The 23,559-nt window shown below is 40.7% G+C and overlaps 1 protein-coding gene across 1 annotated transcript in view; it reads right to left on the bottom strand.

The window, feature by feature from the left end:
* The window catches only part of LOC124805167, a 267,019-nt gene that overhangs the window by 198,960 nt on the left and 44,500 nt on the right, over positions 1-23,559 (bottom strand). The gene's annotated exons all lie outside the window — the stretch shown is intronic.

Below are 23,559 nucleotides of genomic sequence, written 5' to 3'. Positions count from 1 at the left end.
ATTTTTTCCTCACGATTCTCTCAAACTATGTAATCTAACTGGTGCCCTCCTGCTTATATATTATTCTTTCCCAAGCCAATCACTTCCCCGTTTGATTTCTGTACTGCGTATTTACTATTACTAACTTTAATTTATTTCAGAACGCGAAGCGTCTTTGTCTTCTGTTATTCCTTTTGCCGAATCTATAGCTTCTTGTAACTCGTTTCTTTCCTCTACAGAATCGTTCCAGTCCTTCATGATTATTATTACACTTCCACACCTTTTCACATACTGAATTATACATTCAATGCCCTCATACTCCTCCTGTCATTGTCTGCTTATAATGTTGCCATGTGCGACTAAACCAGAGTTGTTTGCATTTGTTTTGTTTTTATCTGACAAGAATCATTCTAATGCTGAACTGTTCACAGTAGCTCACACTTTGCTGTATCCTTCTATTCATAAAGAATACTACTCTATTATATAAGTTTACGATCCTGTTTGCTACTACCCAATATTCATCTAATAAATAAATGTCGGGTGACTAGGGCCTCCCGTCAGGTAGACCGTTCGCCGGGTGCAAGTCTTTCGATTTGACGCCACTGCGGCGACTTGCGCGTCGATGGGAATGAAATGGTGATGATTACGACAACACAACACACAGTCCCTGAGCGGAGAAAATCTCCGACTCAGCCGGGAATCGAACCCCGGGCCCTTAGGATTGACATCCTGTCCAGCTGACCACTCAGATACCGGGGGCGGACATTCGTCTAATCATACGTCTTTAATTTATTTCCATTTCGCATCACTGATCGTTGCTAAATCGTTGCAGTGTTTGGATTTTCTTTTTCGGGTTTTCTAGATTCCTTTTTGCCACTTCTTCAGTTAGAGGCCATATTTCCTTTGAATCCACATTATGTTTTTTCAACGCCTTCAACGCAATAGTTTTCATTGCCTTCTTCAACCTTATGCCGTTAATCACTATTGATTCTTCCACCTTCTGGAACAGTTTACAACGTATCGTTAATTCTACGGAAGAGTCGCCAATTTATACAAGACCCTGGCCGCAGGAAGTAAACACTCGTTACGATGCTTCAACTAACCACTCATGTGTGGGACAAGAGATCTCAGATTACACAAGGATCGTTGCACGACACAACTGTTTGACGAATTTATAAAGAAATGGCTGTTCTGATCACATTGAAGAGATAAGGGTAACATGCAGGAGAAATAACGATATACTACACGCAATCAACCTACTAACACCCTGCATACATCACCAACACGGTAGGTCGCCCGAAAGAAACTCTGCGAGAATCGCATAAATTTCAGTCAAAACCGGTCGAATACGATCTGGCAGTAAAATCATATCAATATTAAGGAATGAAGTGAACACAATCAGACGCTATCCACAAGCCAAACGACATTCAACTGTCTACTTTCTTCCATGTGGGGAGGTTAATAAAGTGAACTCGATACAAATTAGAAATAACCCATGCAAAAGAACGGGAAAGAATTTAGTTAGTGTTTTCAACTAATTTAGTTTAGAAGAGAAAACTGCAGGATCTATTTGACGTCATGAGCATACGCGAGACACTGTCTAGCGCCACATGTAGTCCGTAACAACGAAGACTCACCAAATTATGAAAAAGCTGGTGTAATACCATGAGTAGCACGAAACACTGCCTAGCATCATGTAAATCAGTCTACAAAAAAAGTTTGATTTCAGCGTTACAATCAAGATCGCGAATTATCGGAAATGTTGCATAAACATTATTTAAACAAATTTATCGAAGGAGAATAACTGTACAAACCTGATTGATACTGCAAAACATCACGAAGCTCCACCTAACCACACTTGGTAGCAATCACAAAATCTAATAGTCTTGTGTCGACCACTGACCACAAGAAGATTAACTCTATTGTTTGACTTATTCTCTCTTTGACCGGTGTTCTTTCCTTCACTGTTCGTTGGTTTTCAAATACTTTTTCATTGTCTTATTGTCTCTAGTGAATAAAAGTATTCTATGATTAATCGAGTGTTGGTGATTTCTGTCGAGTGTTGGTGATTCCTGGCTCCCTCATCAAACGATATTACAAACATAAAAACACTGCTTGAATAATTTGAAAAAAAAAAAAAAAGACTAGGAAACCGCTAACTTCACGTATCTAGCCTTACATCTTAAAACCTGGGTACTAGTAGATACCTACAGCACTGCTAGGGCTTACTAAGGGTCTGTCCACCTCTGACTGCACGAAAAGCGAGAGGGCCTGATTCTTCGTAACGGCCGTCACCCCTGCGCTCACAGCACACAAGACTCTCGACGGTCATCGTAAACCAAGCGATCCCTGCCAAGCTCTGCTCTCCGACTAAAAACGTTCGACCACTCTGGCCAACAATTCTTTTGTCTCCATATAGAATCAAAGATGTTCTGTTTGTTTTCTGTCCAGGGAAAAGTGGTGCGATTTTGAAGGCGACGAACCGATTCCCGCAAAGCTCTTAGGGCCAAAAAGGGATGGGATACGCATGTCATCTACCTTAACATGTCAGTCATTTCTTTTATTCGTACAAACTTTTATTCTTTCTTAAAATACTGTAAGTTTAACGTTTCATCTAATGAAAGGAGTCTGGCTAAAACTTTTCAGACGCGTTCAGAGTTTCCCAGTCCATGGGCGAGGGGTGGGTTGTTAGCGAAAAAATTCTCAGCTCATCAGTCAAGCGAACTAAAAAAAACTATAATGATTAAAGAAATAAAATTTGGGGCTGTTTTTCTATTTGAATTTAAAAATCAAAGACGAACAATCAAAAACGAAAATGTTCACATTTTAAGAACACATCGCAGGAAAATTATTCTGATAAAAACACTGAAGCATTGCTCTTTCATATAATATCTGAAGGACCTACGCTAAGGTGAGAAGTATTGCCAGAGGAGAGACTATGCTCCGTAGATCTGAGGGCTGTGGATAGAAAGACAGGGGTCTGTTAAACAAGAAAACTATGGAGATGAGAGGTAGGAGTTGAGGTGGATAGTGGTAAATACTGTCGTTGGGAAAGATGGACGTGAAGAGCAGTTTGTTGAGTGGGTAAGGCAGTAGTTGCAAGAGAAATGGGATGGGGATGGATGGAAAGGGAAAAGGAGAGATGAGCGCTGATGAGGAGTGGAATAGGTGTGGAAGAGTTAAGGTTGGTACAAGGGCTAAATATCGGGGCAGATCGCAATGTCTTGGATAGGGAATTGGTTGAAGTTGTATTGGGATAGGATACGGAGTGTGTAGGGACGGAGGGATGTGTTTGTGCAGGTGCGGCAGCATACCAAGGTGATGTGATCAGAAGGGAGACAGGAGTCTAGTCTGCGGATAGTATAGGAGATGTGAAGATGTTCGATTTGGGTGAGCAGGGGTTGGAAATTGATGGGATGGTAGAGGATTGAGGTTGGGGGGAGATAAACGGATGTGGCAAGCGAGACGGAGTACATGGTGTTCGAGGATTTAGAGGGACTTACAGAACTTTGATGGGACGGAGATCCATGCAACATTTGCATATTAGAGGATGGGAGGATCAGGGTTTTGTAGGTGTAGAAGGTGAGGTTTCACTTCAGATGCCGGTCGACGGTTAGTCCAAGATATTTTAGTGTGTTAGTTAGCTGTATAGCACGTTTGTAAATGGTAAGGTAGAAGTCATGGAGGCGGAAGGTGCGGGAGGTGAGTCCTGTAATTATTGCCTGGGTTTTGGAGTGGTTGGGCTTGAGGACCCGTTGGTTACAGCGGCAGGTAAACTGATTGAGGTCGATTTGGTGAGGTCGTTGGGATGATATGTTGTACAATCATTCCGTTAATAAACGGCGATATAACTGATATGAAAGCGAGCATATATCGAGCAAGCGTCAAAATTAAAACCAGAACTGTGTGTAGTAATAATCATCTTAATAATTAATGGCATGTAATTGGACACAATATGTGCTCGCTTTCGCTGTCGATTGCCAACTGCCACTTGTGTTCTCCCGGGAGACACTTACAACAAAGACACAACAATATGAATCATGGACTGATACGTGAGTCAGAGACGTAACGTACTGTAAGCTGTTATAAGCCCGTATTAAAAGGTCAGAATTGTAAAACCTGATCTACAACCAGCAGTGTGCCAAGGCATCAAATCGTAGTGTAACTGTATTCATGGTGTGGAAACCACAACAGCGGTTTTTTTCAGAAAATTAATTTCAAATCGTTTCGAACGACACGAGGTTCGCTTCCACAACAGGACGTTGGGGTTCTAAATCTTTATAAGTTGTTAAATTTCGTTTGTTTTTGGATTTTCGATGTTTTGAATACTTTATAAATGATCCGAGTCTCAACTGCAGTTCCTATAGAAGGCAACTTTTAGCCGAAGAATTACAACAATTAGTGCTGTTACTGAACTGTCTGCAAATTGTCGTACTGATAATCATTTTCCACAGAAGGCTATTATCACGTGGCAGATTTAATTAAACGACATTTAAGGTCTAAGTACGGGATTAAGGTTTAATTTTGGTTTGAGGTGTTCTTCATCAACAGTTTCTCTATGTTTTTGGATACTCTTAATAAAATGTACGTGTATTCCAACCAGATGGCTTTTATTGGATCCCGTACGGCAACTTAGCGTATACTCAACCACTTATTGCCCTTTCAAGCAAGCCGGTCGAGGTAACAGAAAACTGAAGCAAGCTTGCAAATTTCCGATCCGGTATCTGGGTGTACCGGCGGCCTTCTAGCGCTTACTTCCCGTGTCTCGCTCATGCAAATTGACCCGACTGCATTTCCGCCTGTTGCTTTTACTGTTCCATTATTGGTCAGCGGATTGCCACTTGCTTCCGTTTACTTTCGTGCCTTTTACTTTGTAGGATCTAAGCCTTATTAACAAAAGAATTTTTTAAACCTACAAAGCAAAAATACATCTCTGCGTGAGAATAAGATCACAGTTTTCAATGTTACTGACTGCAGCTTCTGTATACAAAGAAAATAGCTGTTTCAAACACTGTCCAACACAGCAAAGAGCTCAGTCCCCTCTAACTCGTAATATAAACATAGATTATCTTTCATTTTACACAGCTAGTTCTTATAATTTAACAAAACAGTTCGGGAGTACATGGATGGAACTTAAGCTTAAAACCTTACACGCGAAAATTAAAAAAAAATATAGAAATAAATATAAAAGTTTTCCAGCACCATACCACATTTCTCTAAAATTAAAAGTGATATAGAAATCGTAATTATTAGTGTGACATAAGATTAGGCATAACTGGAGAGGAAAACAGGAAACGGGGGAGGGGGGAGAATGGGAGTGGAGAAGTGCTGGTGAAAATTCAGTTACTACAATGTCATTTGTGAAGAACGGCGTGACGTATTTTTTCTGTTTTTGTTCCTGCTTTTCCCTCGACGTTGTCTTCACTGTTGCCCCATCTTTATCGTATCAATAGGCCTCTCCTAAAGTAAGAGATTCAACTGTTGCTTACACAATGTGCGTACTTAAGTTTAAGTTCAAATGGTTCAAATGCCTCTGAGCACTATGGGACTTAACATCTGAGGTCATCAGTCCCCTAGAACTTAGAACTACTTAAACCTAACTAACCTAAGGACACCACATACATCCATGCCCGAGGCAGGATTCGAACCTGCGACCGTAGCGGTCGCGCGGTTCCAGACTGAAGCGCCTAGAACCGCTCGGCCACCCCGGCCGGCTAAGTTTAAATCCGTAGCTTTATATTTTCAAGCAGTTCCATACACCTTTATTTGATCACGTAAATTTTTTATGCTTTTTGTTGATTTTATTTGTACCTACATAATTGCTTTCATAGCATTTAATAAGATTTTGTATTTTCATTAATTTTGGATAGGATAACTGTTGAAAATGGACACTGATCTGAAATACGTTCGTTCTGAGAAATATGTGCAGTCACACGAACCCAGAAAGAAAGGAGGAGTGATATACTATTGTTGGCTTGGGAGACCCCGAGTGGTGGCTTGAGCCATCTAGGCGGAAAGGGTTTTCTTCTCCTCGCGAAATGGCCGCTTTCCTCACCAATATGATGAGATTTGTGTTTTATGTGTATTTCTTGAATGTAATAATTGTATGTATAGTGTGATATCACCTTTACGTTGTATGACATGAGAGAAGGGAAACGGTTAAACCCAGTGCTACTAGATGGCCTATTGCTCTAGAATAGCACCAAGGGCTCTGCCGAGCTTAAAGTCTCTATCCGACAGACGGATTACCATCAATAGTGCAATAAGTCCTCTCTTTGTGAGACGTTTGGATAGGTTTGTAACTGAACCCAAGATTGGCGCAAAGTCTGGCGATCAGTAACTTTACGATACTAGCTCTCCTTCCCTTCCCTGTCAAATACTGGTAGCGAAAATTTCTTTCATAATATGGGTGTTGCGTTACCACACGTGCTTGCGGTACCGACTTCGGCTATGGAGGCTGGTATCTGGAATTAATGTCATTTAAGCCTCTTCTTCACCTTCTTTCCGTTATCGTGTACCCCACCTAGGACGACCTCCGCTGTGCAAATTTAGATTATTTAGCTGTGCGGCCTGACGCCTGTCCTGTCGCCCTACACGAGGAAGTGACGTCATTTAAACATTTTATTTTGTTTTACTGAAATGTTATTCCTACGTTCCAATGCCACTGGCCTCCTAGCACTTTTGATTATATAGTGTTGATTTTTACGCTCGTGCGTGTATGGTAAAGGCTATTTTATCAGTGTAGTACCTTAACAGAAACAAGTACTGTACAAACAAGCGAGAGACAGACAATGTTTTGCGAATATTATATTCTACCGAGAGACTCAGAAGCAATAATTATTCCTTAAATAAAACTGAATTATTAATATATCACGTTTTTAAATAGTGCTGGAAAGTATGAAATAATTTTTTCTAGTCTCATACAGACAGTCTGGAAGATATGTCATTGTCGATATTTTAATAGCTATGAAAATAGTGCGAGAATTACCGCAAAATTAGATTAACAGCTCATGCAGCCAAGTTTCTGACAAGAATAACATACAGAAGACTGGAAAAGAAAATTGAAGATGTGCTAGATGACGATCGGTCTGGCTTTAGAAAAGGTAAAGGCACCAGAGAGGCAATTCTGATATTGCGATTGATAATGGAAGCAAGACTAAAGAAAAATCAAGACACTTTCATAGAATTTGTTGACGTGGAAAAAGCCTTCGACGACGTAAAATGGTTCAGGGTGTTCGAAATTCTGAGAAAATAGGGGTAAGCTATAGGAAGAGACGGGTATATACACTATGTACAAGAGCCAAGAGGGAATAATAAGAGTGGACGACCAAGAACGAAGAGCTCGGATTAAAAAATGGGGATGTAGTCTTTCGCCCCTACTGTTCAATCTGTACATGGAAGAAGGAATGACCGAAATAAAAGAAATGTTTCAGAGTGGAATTAAAATTGAAGGTGAAACGGTATCAACGATAAGATGCGTTGATGACATTGCTATCCTGAGTGAAAGTGAAGAACAATTACATGATCTTCTGAACAGAATGAACAATATAATGAATATAGAATATGGATTGAGAGTAAATCGAAGAAAGACGAAAGTAATGAGAAGTAGCAGAAATGAGAACCGCGGAGAAACTTAACATCACGATTGAGTCACGAAGCAGATGAGGTTAAGGAATTCAGCTACCTAGGCAGTAAAATAACCAGTGACGGACGGAGCAAGCAGGGCATCAAAAGCAGACTAGAAATGGGAAAAAGGGCATTCCTGGCCAAGAGAAGTCTACTAGTATCAAACATAGGCGTTAATGTGAGAAAGAAATTACTGAGAATATACGGCTGGAGTACAGCATTGTATGGTAGTAAAACATGGACTGTGAGAAAACCGGAACAGAAGAGAACCGAAGCGTTTGAGATGTGGTGCTACAGACGAATGTTGAAAATTAGGTGGACTAATAAGGTAAGGAATGAGGAGGTTCTGCATAGCATCGGAGAGGAATATATGGAAAACACTGATAAGGACAAGGGACAGAATGATAGAACATCTGAGGGAATGATCTCCATGGTACTAGAGGGAACTGTAGAGGGTAAAAACTGTAGAGGAAGACAGAGATTGGAATGCATCCAGTAAATAATTGAGGACATAAGTTGCAAGTGCTACTCTGAGATGAAAGGTTGGCACAGGAGAGGAATTCGTGGCGAGCCGCATCACACCAGTCAGAAGACCGATGACGCAAAGAAAAAAAATGGAAGTACTCATAAGATTTTAAACGAAAAAAGTGGAGCACATGCATTAGACGCCTGTAAGAGGTTAGAGAGTGCTGTCATAGTATGAGCTAGTGTAATACGAAGTAGGTGAACCATTCATGCGTCAGTTGTGTACTGCATGCGCGCCATGTTTTTCGTTAAAAATTCACAAGTGTTTTCACAGCTATTAAAAATTCACAGTTATGAATTTTCAGGGCTATTTATATGGTGTTAGGAACCTGTAGAGGGCTAGGAGAAATTAATTTTTACTATTTACTCCTAATTAAAAATCTGGTATATTGAAATTTTTTTATTGAAATAATTATTTTTGCTTTTTAGTCTCGTGTGTCTGAAATTTCTAAATAGATTTCAAACATTTTCATGAGAGTACAATACAGATATATGGTAAATTTCAGTTTTATTTACGCTTCTCTTCACCTAACTCAACCAATATATTGCTTCATCCTACATGTATCTCACGAGAATTCCATGAAGGTAAAAACTAGAGACATTCAAGCTCTCATGGATGCTTAGCAGCTATTATTCTTCTCGCGAATCATTCGCGACTGTACCAGGAAAAGGAGGGAATGACCGTTACATAAGTCCTCTAAGACACATACCAGACATGAAAGCAAGTTGATATTGTATTCTCATCAGGCTGAATGTTGAAAGTTTCAAGTGTCTAGCTAGTTGGAAAATGACTGGTAAACAAAGTACCCTCCGCCACACATCAGACGAGAAAGCGAGTTAACATTGTATTGTCATCCAGTTCTGAGCTGTGTTTAAAATTCCAAGTTTATAGCACATCAGGAAGTTAGTTTGAAATCAACTGAAAAACTGTACCGAACAGACAAATAAGAAAGCGATATCTGCTTCCCCGCCCTCTCTCTGCTCGGCCAGGCCCGTCTGCTCACATACCGACTGAAGACATTCTAATACTACCTGCCCAACATGTGAGTCCTGCAGGGCAGCTGAGCTGTCAGGCGTAACCAAACTTTTTCGCCCTCACCCTTACCCTTACCGAACAGAACAACAAAGCGAGTTAATATATGAGTAGCATTGTCATCCAGTTCTGAGCTCTGTTTACAAATTCAAGCTTCTAGTTCATCAGGGAGTTAGTTTGAAATCGATTGAAAAATTTGTACCGAACAGACACCAGACAAGAAAGCGATCCATAAAAACGTGGTACGAACAGTGGGGCATACGCCAATATTGCCACTTGCCAGGAGAGAGAACAGCGTTAGAGCATGTATTGCGAGAAAGTGTCAGGATTCTACAAAACAGTAGAATGCTTAAGGCACAACACTCTTCTGAGAAAGAGGTGCAGGGATTTCCAGTGGCATAGATCGCTAAACACACTAGAACTATTCACTATAGATCAATGTTTACTGAAATGTAGTCATCTGGTCTCTGTAAGAAATGGCCAGATCATTTCAGTTGGGTAATGTTATCTTATCTGTAATTGATGTTATTTTCAACTCCCTCTTATTTATTCATTACAGACCTCATTCTTACAGGTGACTTTGTGTGACCATCGAAACACTGCTGCTGAAAACGTTTGTAAAGGTGATTACTGATGGTATTGCTGTTTAGAATACTTTGCCTTTGATGTTGTTGATCTGTCAGTCCAAAGCTGCTATTAACATTATAATAATGATTTCTAGGTCTTAATAAACGCAATTTTTGTTCTGCAAGAAGAGTTTCCCCTCAGTTTATTAAGGCATCATCAGTGGCTGTGTGTGTTGATATTATTCTGCATATGCTCTTGCTTTAGGCCTACTACTGGCGCGGGTTCTGCCTGTAGCACTAAACACCACTTTGAGCACAAGGAAATCTACACACACACACACTCTCTCCCACCAAGTTCACCAGCAGTACTGCAAGGTCATACGTAGAACAATGCCCACACACACAGCCGCTGATGACGCCTTGAGAGCGCAAAACGCTTCTGGTGAAACAAATACTGCCTTTATTCGACTGTATTAGTCAACCACCATGTTACTTCACCTGTGAGAAGGGCACGTTGGTCAGATTATCGCGAGTTTCAATCGTTATATTTCACGAGGACACCCTGAATCACTTGACAGTATATGCACAACTGTCTTGGAATCATTCACAATGCGACGCGTTTTCCTTAGTCATTATTCTACTTGTTTACTATAACGTCATCACGTGTGTCCTATAACGCCCACGAAAGGCCAAGTGCAGTAATGTGGTCCACTAGCAGTGCGGCCAGAGACAGTGGCATTCAGGTGGCAGCTGGCTGAGAGGGTAAACAAATGAGAACTTTGACCGCCCAGGGGCAGACCGGCGGAGCCGGCGAACGAGCCCCGCCTTCCTCTCACTGGTCTGGAAACCTCTGTCTGTGTTCTGTGCCCCTGCCGAAGCAGAACTGACACAGGAATCGCCAGTCCATTCTGGTTTTGCGAGTAGTGCGCGAACCCCATGTTGGTCCAGTATTAGTCTCTTCATTCATTTGAAAACAGAAAAAGATGATGACGAGCAGTGCAGAATGCACAGTGCAAGGCATAGTGGAGAAGATAAAGCATTTGGTACCAGCTAACATGTAATTGATCGCTGAAGTTGGCAGCATTGTAGACAATGTAGTTCAAGGGTTGACCTTTGCCGGTATCTTATGCAACCATTGCTCAAAACAACCCCTACCTAAAATAGCCACGTTAAGGTGTCTGCCTTATAACAGCCGGTTCTAACGCAAAAAGCGTTAATGTAATTTTGCCTCTGGTCCAGACAGACATTTTTCTGTCACACAGTAATACTGAATGTGCGCTATTGTCTCCAGTTGGTAATAACTGCGTCCTTGGCTCCGACATTTGGTCTGATACCTCGAAGAGACAAATTTAAAGTTTTTACACCAGTCTTAGATCTACTGCATATGAGCATAATGTATAGTACGACAGACGAGCAAGCAGTTACCTCCACTCTCGGCAATCCCATTAACCCTTTGAAGATCGAATTAACTTCTATACCCAACATTGGTGTAATTATTGTTAGACATTTGTGAATGAAAACTGTCTCAGTTGCAAAATTGTTATTTTAAATAACACTTGTGTGTGTCGCCCTTATAATGCATCATCAGATTATCTACATCCAATAGAACAACATATACCAGGGTGGCGTAGTGGTTAACGCATTCTGCCCGGTGAGCAAGAGACCCAGGTTCGAATCCTGGTGCAAATTTCCATTTCGGTAGTAGGCAATGAAAACCTCTTAACTCCATTTAGTTAACGGTTTCTTAAAAAATAATACAAAATGTACAAATAAAGTTGCTTCGTGTGTAACTATATTGCAGAAGCCTCGTTATTCACAGATTAAAGAAATCTTTGCACTTTCAAATCTATTTCTGATAATGGCATTACTGATTTTGTAAACATTAAGTTTTCAGACAGATGGAGTTACAAGGTTTCCATTGCCTACGATCGATTTGTCACTTCAGATTGCATATACACATCATTGTTACCTGAGACCTAAAAAGGCCTACTTTATCTATATGACTTGCTTGGGTCCTTTACTGGAAGTAGCTTTTTTACTGCTTTGTGCGCATAATGCTGTATCTCTTATTCGTGTGTGAAAAAATTTGCCGTTCGCTTCGTTTCATCTTTCGTCCAACTGAGATATGCGTTATAAGAACGAAATTACACTGGGTCACGCTGACCTCCATTGCTGCAGTTCCACATGATGAAACTGTTCACTACTGAGACATCTAAAAACTAAAAACGGGAATCCTAGATTTTTATGACCTCAGAACATATTTTCACCCGCATAAAAGAAAATAATTCATAGAAACAGATGCTAGATAGAAATATAAAGATTCATAATGAAGAAATGCAGAATTCTGCGGCCGTCACAAAGACGTTAGTTCGGCCACTAACCGTTTCCACGGTTACACTATCATCATCAGGTACAGAGACAGCTTTTGCAGAGATATTCGTAGTGGAAAGCACTTACAGTTTCTTACAGCAACAAGTGAGGTTGCAACTTGCACTGTTAATAATTAAATGAATTCGTCGCCGCATCTATAAATAAGATGTAGCAAGAAGGAGAGTGTGTGTGCTGCATTCTGAAGTGGAAAATCATATGTTTTCCTCGCCGTTCATCAGTCACTCAGTGTTGTGGTTATGTAGCAAAGAAGTTTTGTTTACCCCCAAAGATTTTAAGGCCAAAGAAATTACATAACAGGCAGAAGATGTATCAGGATATGTAACTGCATTTTCTATTTTATTATGGCACAGACAATGAGGAATTTTATCAGTAGGAATTGATTAAACGTAATTTCAGTATATGAAAAAATTTTCTGCAATAGCATATGAGATCGAAAAAAACTAAATAAATTATAAAACTCTTCAAAGTGCACGAAAATGGTTCCACGTACGTTGTCTCAGTGACAACGATTAGGACTATAAGGTAATGGGAGTTAAGACATAAATTATACGAGAAAATAGTTACTTATCTGATAAGCAAATAATTCCACAATGATCACTTATTGTGTAACAATTTTGAGATCTACATGAAACGCGCAAAAATAAGTCAAATATGCACAAATTTATTCAATACTGTCGAAACTTTTTTAAAAAAATTGCTTCATTTCCTACCACAACATGATCAATGAGTGAATTCTGGTCTGCTATCTTTCTATGGAAGAAAATGTTTGAGCTTTGTTTAAATTGTGCATCATCTCGAGGTCAACATTTCTGTTGTCAACGGTGTTATCTTTGATATAATATGTGACTATTGCAGAATTTGGTAGCGTGTCTTATCGGAATGTGCTCATGCGTTCCTTGAACCTAATGTGAAAGCTATGGCCAGTTTGTCCAATATACTGGGCAGAACATTCACTGCAAGTAAATCCAGATTCGATGAATTTGTCGCAACTAGTTTTAATACTGTGGGACACAGTGTAATCTGTAATGGATGTAACTTATAAAGACTGAGGCTAAAAATGAATTCCTCTCCAGTAACTGACTGTAAGATATACATGCAGAACTGTGTACATATTATAGAAAGCACCCTAATAAAGGTAAGAAATATCTTTAATGACTGAACTATCTCAAAAACCCAACGTAAAATACCTGAAAATGCCTCTGCAAAACACACTCGATACCCTTGCGTACCAATTAAGCGAAAGCTTATATCACAGCAACGCACAGAATTGCGATATTCCAATTCTGTGACTACTGAGAAGCAAATATTTTGAGTGGGACATATGCGTCCCATTTGTAACGAAAGAGTTAGAATCTGAGAAAATTACGAAACGCTGGTAATGTTTATCACGAGTTACGCTTGTTATTGCTTTCATTTCTTACCAGTGTTTGTTAATGACACGGTAATAATAGCGACATCGTCAGTGACGAGACTAAGCTAACTGAATACCGAGTAAAGTTAGTTTCTGAACCTAGAATCACTGAAATGAATGACAAAAACTGAAACTACAGGAAAACGTTTTTGAAGTGAGGCAATAAAATAACGGGACGGATATGACGCAGCTGCTACGGACTGAAGAAGGAAACCATTACACAATCACAATAAAAAAAGTGAAGCTTTGCTTTTATTCCTTGCGGTGGGCCTTTTTTCTTATCTCAGCGAAATTGCACAGCAGTTTATTCTAGTCAATAACAGCTAACACTGACAAAGGATTTCAGTCGTTTCAAGGCCTTGCAGATCATTGGTGACTTTGATTCACTCTCACATGTTACGTTATGAGAAAATAAGGTGTACTCGAGATGTACTGACCAAATTTAAATAAAATTATCCAACAACCAGTAATGATAGATTCCAACAGTAAAAAATATCTGTCGAATGATGTCATTTGAGCAAAAGAAAGGAAAAATTAATGACTGGCCAACGATCAAGATTTTGGGACAGGACTGGTATTACGGAACAAGACGACATGTAGTGAATATCGGGTTGTGCATCCATATCTTCCACATTAAAATATTATACCGTTAAGCGATGGAAAATTGTTAGTTTATTCTGCCCCTGACACACAAGCTCCCGAAGGAACAAAAAAACCTATAAATAAGATGAGATAGGAGGGCCGTCTGAAATAAATTTTTAAAATACAAATCTTTTTATTGTTTCATGAAACATTCGTCTTTTAGATGCTTACACCTCCCCGTACGCTGAAATTAATTCTAGGAACATTTTCCTCTCCGTTAATGAATATGATTTTGGGAAAGGATTAAACAGATTCTCGATGTGATGAAAATAGGTGTCCACCTGTTTTTTTGTTTCGTTTGAGGAAACAAAAGACTTCGGTAGGTGATACAGATAACGTGAATATTGCCTATGAGATGCTTTTCTCCATCAAATAAAAAATTGTTCGACGTGTTGTGTACTCCTGATGTCATGATGAAGAATGATACGTTTTCGGTTGTTTTCCTGATTTCTCCGACAATTTGCTGCAAAAAGTTTGTTGTATACTATGCAATATTGGCTGTTTACTGATCTGCTAAAGCAGCCTTGGGCAATCTTTGTTGGGCTACAGGCCTGATTCCCACTGTTAACTAACATCGAGGGCTGCCTGGCCACGTGACGTGACAACAGCGCTCCTAGCGCTTACAGTCAAAACCATAGAATTCGTGTCGTTAATGTCCACGGTGTAACGCTCGGATATGAATGACAGCTCTTTCCTGGCACGCCACGCGGGTAAATTATGCCTCAAAACACAAGTATTTGAGAGTACATTACATTAGTTTTATGTTCATGCCGTCATCAGATGTTTATATTTCATTAAGCGTTATGAATATTATTTCTTTACTTAGGGCGTATAAAAAAGCTGTCTTAAAAACTCAGTTACAAAATTCTGTAACGCTGTCAGTGAAGAAACAACGTTCACAACACGTAAATAAATGTAAGCGTCTGAAAATGGAACGCCAGGCACCTGGAAGTGTCGTCAAGGAGAAATAAACGCCTACAAAAGCAGCGGGTTTCAGTTAATTCATTACAAATTACACACAATTGCAATAGCTGCAGTGTTGTAGGATGTCCACAATCTCTCTCCTACGAATTCTTTTCGCGGCCGAATTGAAACCAATCGCTGGCTGGGTCCGCCCAACCCATGTTCTAAACCAGGGCCGACCAAACGCTGCACAGCGTGCAGACGTGCGGAAGTGCTGCACATGTGCGCACGTGTGCGACAGCGAGCGACAGCGACTTCTGTTATTAGACATGTGTCCTAAATCAACGGCGGCGCCTGCACTTCCCTGTTTATGTGGTACAACCAAGAGTGCAACATACCTCGTCTCGTTTACCCCTGGTGACAGTAACTTTAACAGAGAAGTACTGAGAAATGGCAGGTATTGCGAAAAAGCAAAGGACGGGAGTTCTATGTTCTCAGTCGTTTAAAAATGACTGGGAACTGCAGTTCTTTTCATAGCCGTTGGTGAAAACTCAGTGTTTCCTGTGCCGCCGAATAATAGGCGGACAGCGTAAGATTTCAATTGAAAGACACTACAATACACATCACAAAGACGAGTGTAGTGTACTCAACAGTCAAGAACGGCAAGCAAAATTAAATGTCCTTAAGAAAATGGATGAGACACATCAACTCGATTTTACTCTACGCCAAAGTAACTGACACTTCTTGATCTCTTAGTTTCTTGTGTTACATTTATGTCTATTTTACTGTACGCTGTACAGTGTACTGTTTTCAATTTTCCAGAATGACAACCACACTAAATCTTCACTGCGAGCAAGTTTTAAAATCGCATTAAGAATTGCACAATCTGGGAAACCCTTTTCCGAAGGGGAGTTTAGGAAAGGGTGTCTGACTGATGCTGCAGAACTTGTATGTCCCACGAACGTTAGCAGGTGTCAGGTTTTTCAGTCTGTCCAAAGAAACAGTGACAAGACGTGTCAGTGCTATGGCCAGCGATGTGCATAGGCAACTAATAAATAAGGCTAAAGACTTTGTTGCTTTCTCTGTTGCGCTCGATGAAGCAACAGATCTTACAGATACAGCACAGGTTGTGATACACATACGAGGTCTCGATAAGGCACTTTGTGTAACGGAGGACGTTTTGGACTTGGTATCTTTGAAAGGGACTACTACAGGTGCGGACTTACTCCAAGCTGTGGAGCAAGCGATTGATGGTGTCGGTATGGACTGGAATCGGTTAGTCTCAGTGACCACAGATGGAGCACCATCAATGCAAGGCCATCAGAGAGGACTCATAGCAAGGATGCGCAAAAAGCTAGGGCGCACAGACGAGACATTGTATGGAATTCACTGCATTCTGCATCGAGAGGCGCTCTGTGTAAAATCAGTAACGTTAGCAAACGTCATGCAAGTTGTTGTGCGTACTGTAAACTATCTGAAGACACATGGGCTTTCGCATCGCCAGTTTCGGCGGCTCTTGGAGGAATTAGGAGCGGGGTACGGCGACATACCTTACTATACCGAAGTACGCTGGCTCAGTCGAGGTAAAATCCTGAAAATATTTTTTGATTTACGTTTGGTCATAGTAACATTCTTACATGAGAAGGGAAAAAGTGAACCTATGTTGGAAAACCCTTGTCGGATATCAGACCTTGCATTTCTCGTGGACATTACGTGTCAAATGAACAGCCTGAACGTCAGTTTGCAAGGTGAAAATAATTTAATTTCTGACATGTTGGAAAAAGGAAGCTTGCGCTTTGGGAGAGCCAGCTATTGACAGAAAACACTGCACATTTCCCGACTCTTGGACTGGTCCATGAAAGTGCTAGATTTCAAGAATACGTGTCAATAATTGTAAAAATTAAGGAGCAATTTCGAGCACGATTTGCAGATGTTACGTTTGTCTCCTGTCATTCGCCTCTTTGCTCGACCATCCTCGTCGTCAGTTGAAGATGCTCCGAATGATCTACAGATGGAACTGATCGACCTACAGTGCAATACAAGACTGAAGAACAAGTTCTTTGCAGTGCGAAGTACAAAAGAATTCTACGAAAATCTTTCACAACAAGAATTTCCACGTCTGCACCGAGAAGCCGCGAGAGTTATGTCCACGTTCGGGTCGACATATGTGAAAGATTTTTCTCGGTGATGAAAATGAATAAATCAAGGTTTCGATCAACCATGAATCTTCGCAACTGCTTGCTTTTGTCAATGAGCCGAGCTTTTGTGCCCGATATTAAGTATATCATTTGTCATGACCAGTGATAAACGTGTTTGGATTTATTCCTTTCATAATTAAAAATTATTGTTTACTAACTGTGCATTAATGCCTCATTCTGCTCCATGTTACATTATTATCAGGAAAATTGGTCACTAAACCGATTGTTCCAATGTATACTTACATTTAGGGTTTTTTTAATGTGTGAAGGGATACGTTCAGCTGAAGTCGATAAAACATAACATCTAATTGTCGGTTATTATGCAGATTTCAGACGGAGCTGATGAAAGATATAGCAATAATGTTATTGAAATAACAAGTGATCATCGAGAGGTCTGCGGTTATCATTCTGTTCAGAAGTCAGTGGAACAGAAATTATGTGGGTGTAACTGAGGGCACCGAGAATTAGTTATAGGAAACCTTGCATTAGTTTAATGTTATTTGAAATCATGAATAAGGTTCGTTGGAAGTCGCTAAGTTTTCTTTTTCTTAAATACTAGATCAAAAACATTACGCGTATTTACGTGCCGTCAGTCAAGCTGCCTTAATAAAACCCCACAGTTGTTAACTGTATTACTTGTCTTACTGGGTTAAACTGTTAACATAAAAGTAGATGTCTCAATGAGTAGACTGTGGCAGTATTTTAAATGTTTAATACGCGAAATATCTTCCCATGCTTGGCTTGCAAGCCGTGGAAAGAGCACTAGAATGTGCAGGTACAGAGTATCCCAGCAAGTGCATAAAGCGACATCTGTGCGTAGAAACATGCACTACATGAGCTCTGACGGCTGCGGAATGCACGCTGTGACCCGGAAGTTGCACATGTGCAGGAGCACCGCACGCGTGCAGAATTTCTGGCCGGCCCTGTTCTAAACCAATGATCCCTCTTCATACCAGGGTACAACTTAAACAAATATACACCCTGAATTGTCAAAACAAACTGTTAATATAACATTCCCAGTGTTGAGATGGCTGAATAGGCACGTTCCAAAAGCCAATAAAAAATTAAATTAAAAAAAAAATAAAGGTCAGGGCCTGGCCAGCTTAACCAAAGAAGGGAGCTATCATTTTTACGGAAATGCTTCTCGAAGGAACCACATCTGTAGATTTCGGTCGATCTTGACCCACCCAAACAGCTGAGTGCCGCTTCGTTTCCGGTTCCTACAAATATATACAGATTTCATCAACTGTTATGATACCGTATACGGATATTCAATTTCGTCAGTTGAATTTTTAGAGCTTTTCCGTTCTAAAAGTGACATGAACATTTTTCTGAGCTCAGGTCAAATTGTGCGAAACCCATGGAGTACAGAACTTCTCACACCCAAAATTTTCACGTGAAATCAAATTTTCTGCGGTTTTCGAATGCCCAGGATTGCCTGCAGCTAAAGGTAAGCCACATGCCGATCCTGTTCAACCACAGTACGTACAGCACCGATATTTTTGGGAATAACTATCGATTTTGATCGATCTTAACGAAACTCTACGCTGACCGACTACCCCCACGACTAAATTCTAGGAACTGAGTATTAGCCAGTTCATTAATTCGTATCACGAGGCGAGGGTGAGTAGGCTGCGTTCTAGTTCTCGTACCAACGCAGAATTGGGGAACTGAAGCTACAGGACATATGACTCCTGACAGATACGTAAAATTAAAACCAAATGCCTATTATTGTAATAGGTAAGAAACTTTCAGAATGAATTTTTCACTCTGCACTAGAATATGTGCACTTTTGAAATTCTTGCAGAACTGTATGCCACATCAGAGCTGGAACCCGGAAGGAAAAGTTCCCCGTTAGAGTTCCTTTACGACAAATAGTTTTAAGCTGCTAGTAAGTTTCAAGAAAGAAACTAGCGTAATTGATTAGGCTCTGAAAGAATGGCGTGGGCGAATGAAAATGAAACTACAGACACACAGTTGGTTCTTCACAACATGATTCTGTATCGTGAGCCGCCAATAAACTTGAGAACTTCTTTCACATAATAGGTGGAGCGGTTGTTCATCCCCTAAGGCCTACACAATGGACAAAGCGAGAAAGGAAAAGACGAGTCTGGTTGTTTTGTTCTGTTCTTTAACTGTCCCAGCCGGCCGCTGTGGCCGAGCGGTTCTCAGCGATTCAGTCTGCTGCTGCTACGGTCGCAGGTTCGAATCCTGCCTCTAGAATGGATGTGTGTGATGTCCTTAGGTTAGTTAGGTTTAAGTAGTTCTAAGTCTAGGGGACTGATCACTTCAGATGTTAAGTCCCACAGTGCTCAGAGCACCTGAACCATCGATCTGTCCCAGCTAAACATGTAAGTATTAAATGTCTTTATACATTAGTTACACTGAGGTGACAAAAATCATCGGACGCACCTATACATATAACGGTAGTATCGCGTACACAAGGTATAAAAATGCAGTACATTGGCGGAGCTTTCATTTGTACTCTCATGTGAAAAGTTTTCCGACGTGGTTATCGCCGCACGACGGAAATTAACAGACTTCGAACGCGGAATGGTAGTTGGAGCTAGACGCATAGGACATTCCATTTCGGAAACTGTCAGGGAATTCAATATTCCAATATCCACGGTGTCAAGAGTGGATCGTAGGCGATTGGAAAAACATGGCCCGGTCAGACGAGTCCACATCTCAGTTGGTTACAGCTGATGGTAGGGTTCGAGTGTGATGCAGACCCCACGAAGCCATGGACCCAAGTTGTCAACAAGGCCCTGTGCAAGATGGTGAAGGTTCCATAATGGGGTGTATTGTTTACATGGAATGGACTGGGTTGTCTGGTCCAACTGAAACGATCATTGACTGGAAAAAGTTACGTTCAGCTATCTGGAGATCATTTGCAGCCATTCATGGCCTTCACGTTCCCAAACAACGATTGAATTTGTATGGATGACAGTGCCCATGTCACCAGGCCACAACTGTTCGCGACTGGTTGGAAGAATATTCTGGACAATTCGAGCGATTGATTTGGCTACACATCAAGCATTTATGAGACAGTTCGTGCATAAAATCCTGCATCGGCAACGCTTTCGCCATTATAAACAGCTGTAGCAAGGCTCAATATTTCTGTGGGGGCTCCCAACGTCTTGTTTAGTTCATGCCATATTGAGCTGCTTCACTATCCACGACAAAAGGAGGTCCGAGACGATACTGGAAAGTATCCCATGAATTTTGTCACCTCAATGTACTGTGATGCAATGAAGAAAACTAAGCACTAAACTTGGAATAATCAAACCAACTCCAACTATAAATAGGTATTCAAATACCAAACTCTAATAATAAAAGCAAAAAGGAAAGTGTGGAACGCTTACATCCTCATTTGATTCACTCACTCCAGCAGGATGGGCTGGTCACTTCTATGTAAACAAAGGGGCAGCAATAATAGCTGTGAAGGGACTCAAATAGCACAACGCATTAAATAAGGAGCAGAAATCGTGCCACCAGAGCCACCTAATCAGACAGAGGCAAAAGACAGATTGCAAAGAATTGAGCACAAATAAAAAGGATCCTTTACTGTCGGTCCCGTTCCTGCAAGGCGAATACAAGGCGGCTGTAAAATCAATAATGAATAAGAATGAGGAAAGCAAATGGAATTTATTTGCTATTCCGTGAATAGACGGGAATAGTTCCTGATAACACAGCCAGATAGAGGGCAGGAACAGAACTGAAAGCGGCCGTCAGTGTCACTACCGTAGACCTGTCAGCAGCTTATGACACAGTCTCGCTTGAAGGCCATACCCTGAAGCTCGAATAATGCATATCTAGCACGCAACTCACACATGATAAAACAGGTTAATAAATCTACAATTCAAAAACACAATTCGGATCCATCACTAGCAAGTCAGAGAGAGAGAGAGAGAGAGAGAGAGAGAGAGAGAGAGAGAGAGGATCGATATTTGCACCAGTGTTTTTCGCATTCATATCAGCGACATGCCATTTACTGTATGTCAATGGTATGGCTATGAAGACGATTTGGTAATCGCAACTCAAACTAAATCACTCGGAAAAAGAAAGTGAATTTTAACGAAAAATATGCATATTCCATAACTGTTACAAAAAGTGGAGGCTACTCCTCAACTTCTGCAAAAGTGAGGTGAGTGCATTCCGCCTTAACATCGGCCTATAGCAATTAAAAAATTAAACGCCACGTTCAGTTGGAAGAGACTACGATACAACTTCCCTCTTAAATATCTTGCTGTTGAGCTACACTGTTCATTAATATGGAAGCAGCACCTTGAAAGTACGAACAAAAAAAGAAAATCTAGAAACAACGCCGTCGAGAAACTTGATGGACAACATGAGAACATGGGGGCCGAAGAACAATTTTGCACAACGTTAACTATTCTACCGCGAAATATTGTGCTCCCAAGTGGTTCAAAAACACACACGTTAAAAAAATTAGATGTATAACTGAATGAGACCATGAGGATAATAACCGGTACATTAATACCAACTCTGTCACTATGGCTATTTGTGCTGAGGCCGGCCGGTGTGGCCGAGCGGTTCTAGGCGCTTCAGTCTGGAACCACGCGACTGCTACGGTCGCAGGTTCGAATCCTGCCTCGGGCATCGATGTGTGTGATGTCCTTAGGTTAGTTAGGTTTGAGTAGTTCTAAGTTCTAGGAGACTGATGACCTCAGATGTTAAGTCCATAGTGTTTAGAGCCATTTGATCCATTTGTGCTGAGCACCGCTGCACCACTTAAGCTAAGGTGAGAACGGGCAATTTCCCGCTTCACGCTAGTGGAAGAATTTCCATGATTGACTGACCGAAAGACCTCCCCATCCACATGAGCATGGAAGATCTACCACAGCATTGGTCGATATCCTGGAAATTAGTCTGGGAAAATATTACGGGACCAAATTTCGATATTAGTGAAGGATGGAAAAGGAGATGGACAACAAGTATCAATCACTTAGATATCGCAGAATCCATGGAAGAACTCCGGGATGAATCTTCCTAGGAAAGAGGTGACAAGGCTAAACAGAAAAAGAACGAGCTATTTGAGGTGCAACTCCATGAAGCATAGGTGGGACGTACCATTTCTGCGGCCGGCATCTCACAGTGGAGAACATGAGCAAACTGTAGACCACATAGTACAAGAGCGCTAAGCAAGGAAGTATCAACGAAATATGGGAGATGTGACGAAGCAGCCGATTCTGTCGTGATCTGGTTGACGGCGTAGAATTTGAAAATCTAAAAATGTCTATCTTCCAGCAGTGTATGATGTTCGCGTATACTAAAATTTCAGCAACTATGGACATAATAAATCAGTTTATTAAATTGTACATACAACGATTCATTTGTTATTGTATTCCATAGCTCACTAATCGAACAACCGGTTTCGTTTTTGCACCACGTCTCTGTATCTCAGACTGATATATCTTTCACCATGATCCCTAAAAATTTGTTTCAAGTCATACTGACTGCAGCTGAAGTTGCTGTGAACACTGGAAAATGATGTAATGACTTCAAACATTCCCCTTGGTGATGATGGTGAGGTAGCGAATTTACGTTAATTTTTCTGAAAAATTCATCTCAATGATAATCTCACAGTTTCTTAAAATTATGTTCTTGTGTTGAAGATGAATATGACAGTCACCTTGTCACAAACTACAGGGCAAGGAGAAGGAATAAAAATTCTATTCGGGATGAGAAATGCTAAAATGCCGTCATGATGAACGCCGATATTACTGCTTTAAGGCGTCCTACACTGTAGGCTATCAAAATTCTGCCCGTTATTTTGCCGGAGCGCAACCCAGGAAAAATTGTTGTGATGAATCATCAGAGTATCGGGTGGGAGTTCCCGCAAACGGAATTAACAGGACCATCTTACTGATTGGTAGTAACCATGTGTCCAGGCAGACGACGAAACTGACGAAGTGACAGCTCGTCAGAGTAATCGATGTGCAACCATATCAATTGTTTGAACAATAAAACAATTTCTACATCATCGGAAAATTTTGGGGAGTTTCTGATCTACAATGTCAGGCTTATAACTAATACAGAAGTTGTCGCAAAATGCCGAAAAATAAGACATGTGTCTCACAGAACGTTCGCATTAAAGATTACTCAAGCAAAAATTAAGCATGCATAATAGGCCTAGAAACAAAAGATACAAACGAAATAAGTTTATGGCTCTTCAAAATAATCTCCATTAAGCATGAAATACTTTTGGCAAAGTTTGTTAAAATATAGATGGATATAGTCAGCGAAGGCTAAGTACTTGTG

This window comes from Schistocerca piceifrons, chromosome 7 (assembly GCF_021461385.2).
Source record: "Schistocerca piceifrons isolate TAMUIC-IGC-003096 chromosome 7, iqSchPice1.1, whole genome shotgun sequence".
NCBI lineage: Eukaryota > Metazoa > Arthropoda > Insecta > Orthoptera > Acrididae > Schistocerca > Schistocerca piceifrons.
The sequence above is the reverse complement of the archived record's forward strand: the minus strand, read 5'-3'. Positions and strand labels throughout refer to the sequence as shown.